The sequence below is a fragment of the Trachymyrmex cornetzi genome, unplaced genomic scaffold (genome assembly GCF_001594075.2).
Source record: "Trachymyrmex cornetzi isolate Tcor2-1 unplaced genomic scaffold, Tcor1.1 scaffold430, whole genome shotgun sequence".
NCBI lineage: Eukaryota > Metazoa > Arthropoda > Insecta > Hymenoptera > Formicidae > Trachymyrmex > Trachymyrmex cornetzi.
Genome location: NW_017299070.1, coordinates 55105 through 59400, shown reverse-complemented (window position 1 = coordinate 59400; position 4296 = coordinate 55105).

Genomic DNA, 4296 nt, shown 5'->3' with positions numbered 1-4296 from the left:
TCTACCAGAGCGCTCACTGTCTTTCACATTAAAATCACCATTTTTAAATTGTCGAAACCATGTCTCACATGTTCTAATCGATGGAGCGTGTTCACCATATGTTTCTACCAGCAAACGATGACTTTCAACAGCCTTTTTCTTTTGATTAAATAAAAAAAGCAATGCGTGCCGCAAATGTTCTTTTTCAGGCACAAAACTCGACATGATCACTGAACGATAAAACAAAGACGCTAGTTTTTGGCGGACTCAACTTGTGTGTGTTTGTAGTTAAATGTCAGACGAACAAAATGGCGTATGTATCAAATTAATACGCTGCGTACTTTTCGCTAGCGCCATCTTTTAGTTAAACCGGAAAAGACTTATGCATACACCTGGTATTTCTGTGATGCTTGATTCCAACCTGATTTCTACCTGAAGACGAGTTCTGGGTATAATCTATCGCGTGCTCATTTTTTGCGCACGCTGGCTGTGTTTGTTTGCATTTTAGAAACATGAAATAAAGTTTTTTAATTGCAATACTGATATATTTTGCGTTTTACTATTGATTTCTCGGGGCATCTCATATTAGGAGCACAATTTTATAACTTTGTGATTTGCTCACTTTTTACATTTCTTTAATTAAAAAAAAGATGGAATTTGAATTAAATTTTATATAACGTAATCTTAAAGCTTATTAAATTCCCTTCAAAATGACCTATTATTTCTTTAAGTTTTGCCCATAGACTTCTAGCATTTATCCAAAATAAATTCGGTTTCTCATAATATGGGCCTTTCTTCTACTTATTTAATTGTAATATACTTACTATTTAAGATTTAATATGTTCAACAAAGCTTCGCGTTTCTTGTCATGTTCTGGGATGATTATCAATGCTGTATTTTTGTCAATTTGCGAGTGACTTAAGCATTGCGGATATGTGAGCTAATTGGAATTGTATCATTCTTGCTGAGGAGGAGTCGAAAGAGAGTCGAAACGTTCAAATAAAGAAGACATCAATCCATTCTTTGAGTATTGATTGATCACTATAATATTAGTGCTGTTTTTCGTCGCTGACTCTCATTAGTCTACTATATTTTTTGTTTGTTATATTGTTTAATATTCGAGAGTCTTAATATTATTTATTATTTTTGTGTATATGTAAAGTATTAAATTGTTCGTGTTAATTTTTTTATGTAATGTTTGTGTTACGTTCTAACATATTCATCTTACGTCAAATTAAAGCGAAAATTCAAATTAAGAATATTTCAACTGTGTAGGTAAATATCTCTATCTCCCCCCTTCCCCCCCTCCTCTCCCTCCCTTTCTCCCCCTCCTCCTCCCCCCTCTTTCTCCCTCTCTCTCTTCCTCCCTGTCTCTCCCTCCCTTCCTCCCTCTCTCCCTCTGGGCCTGACGGCCTTAACTGCCATCTCATCATAGACAGTTTATCTGCCCTTTTTCCAATTATCCTTGACCTTTTTAATTTTTCTCTTATAATTCCTCAACCTTCCCCTCCGCCTAGAAATACTCAATGTTATTCCTCTCCCCAAATTAAAAAATCCTTAGTCCCCTGTAGGTTATCGTCCAATCTCCATATTGTGCTTTCTTTCCAAAGTCCTTCAGCGCCTTATTTTTGATCAGCTTTCCTCCTACCTTGAACAGTCTCAACTCCTCGATCCTTTTCAAACTGATTTCCGGAGAGGTAATAGCACACAGACTGCACTAGTTAAAGTCATGGACAACGTCAGACAAGCAATCGATAAGAGGATGATCACGTTGCTAGTCCTCTTCAATTTCACTAAAGCTTTCGATTCAGTCAGTCACGCATTATTTCTCAGGAAACTGTCATCCTTTTTAATTTCTCATTCCGCCTCCTGCTGGATCGAGTCGTATCTACTTGGCAGATTCCAGCGAGTTAGGGGACAGGATCACACCTTCTCGTCATGGTCTTCTGTTAGGGCGGGAGTACCGCAGGGCTCCGTCCTTGGACCTCTGCTTTTCGCCTTATTCGTTAACGACCTTCAATTCTCTATAAGGAATTGTAATCACATTCTCTATGCTGATGATCTCCAGATATACTTTCATTTCCCTCCTCACGATTTCGAGGCTTCTCTGAATAAGGTGGCTGCCGATATAGCATCTATTGAGATGTGGACCTCTAACAATGGGCTTAAACTTAATCCCGGCAAAACTCAGGCTATTCTTATGGGCACTGCAAGGTACTTAAATAAAATTGACTCTTGTAGCAACATCAGACTCAGAGTAGACAGAGTACCGATTGAAGTTACCACACAGGTGACCAACCTTGGTGTCCGGATTGCCAGCACTTTGAGCTGGACGGATCACATTAGACATGTCTCCAATCGTGTTAACGGGGTCCTTTGGCGACTCAAGCACTATAGGAATAGCCTCAGTACCTCGCTGCGAATTCAACTCGTCACCTCACTGATTTTTCCGATATTCGATTACTGTAGTGCGATTTTTACAGATTTTACTGGGGAGCAGAGGCTCAGGCTGAGGCGGCTTATGAATGCCTGCATACGCTTCATCTTTAATCTGCGCCGCGACGACCATGTATCGCTCTATTATCATACGCTGAGTTGGCTTCCCGCCGATGTTAGAAGAACATATCTTACTTGTTCGTTCTTGCACTCTGTCATCCGGTCAGGTGTACCGTCTTACATTGCCTGTAATCTCCGCCAATATTAGTGCTCGTGAGCACACTCGTGTTTCTCCCAACGACTTGGCAGTTCCTATTTGTCGTACATCGAAATATCAGGGCTCTTTTACCTATGTGGCAACCTATATGTGGAACTCCTTGCCTACCTCCATCAGGAGTCTCAGTCGTCGGGAGAATTCAGGAGCAGGCTTTTTGAATATCTTCTAGCATCCGCGGCGCTGGGGGAGTCTTAGCTAGGCGGGCTGTTTACTTTCTGATTTTCTGTACAGACCCTAGCGAATGGCAGGATATCGACGGGAAAGTTTCATTGTATCGGATTTTAGTTTCTAAACCATTAAATACATCAAATCGTTTTTCAGTTCTACTGCCTCCGGCCATTTGGGGGAGTGTCAGCAGCATCGACTTTAATCGACTCAACTCGATTTTTTTACTCTTGTACATACCTATGTATAATAACTCTGTGTATTAATAATTGCGTAATTAACTTATCTCATTTTTACTGTATATATTCTTGTATTATAGTCCTTTGCGCTTCCATTTCAGTGTAATTATCTCATTTATATTCTTTTATTCTTGTATATCTTTTCAGTTTCACCTCTTAAGCTCTTAATCATTATATCTACGAATCTATTCTAATTCTTGTTATCGCGTCTCTCTTTTTTATTGCATATAATTCTTGTATCATATTTCTTAATACTTTCATTTCTGTGTAATCATCTTATTTTTATTCTTTTATCTTTGTATATCTCTTCAGTTCTACCTTTTAGTTTTTTATTTTTATGTTTTTTTTATCTCTACGAATGTATTTGCGCATTTGTTTTCAGAATTGCCTGATATGTATAGTACTCATAAGTTGTATCTTTAGAGGGCATGCTCTAGGATATTAATAAAGCTTCTATCTATCTATCTATCCCTCCTCTCTCCCTTTCCCCTCCCCTCTCTTCCTCCCTTTCCTCCCTCTCCCTCCCCCTCTCCCCCGTCTCCCCGTCTTCCTCACCCTCTTCTCGCTCCTTTCAAGATAAAATCTCCTTCGTAATAATTGTAATATACGTTTAAATTGAATGTAATATCGAGTAAAGATGTGGGAAAGATTATTCGAGACAGAGAGCGTATTGGAGAGTTCTCTATACATACTCGAGAACTTAAAATTGAAATAATGACAATTTTTAACATATTCAGTGACTCAGATGTAAATAGATCTGATATTCGGTTGAAGTGTGCATTGTGAGTGCGCTTAAAGCGCACTCCAGTAGTCAAGGTCTTCAATTCTCCAATCGTTGTGCCTTCGAACTCGCGCGCGTTTTTTGCTGAATTCACATTTCAATCAATATGCCATAGTACATATATGTATGTGATTTCTCCCAGAACATATGATATTCACGTACGTAGTAACTTCCCTATAAATCACAAAATCGAAAACTTACAAGTTGCAATTATCACGATAAAAATCATTCATTTTATTCAATATATGTAGGGTAGGTAGTCCAATACAAGGTCCGTGGATTGGCGTTGGAGGGGAGAAGGTCGTTGCATCCACTTCACGATGTGGAACGAAAATGGCGGCGGCCATAGAACAGATGATTAATATGTAATGTCAACTCAATAGTAGGTTATTCTCGTTTTAGACCATAGGTTAGATTTG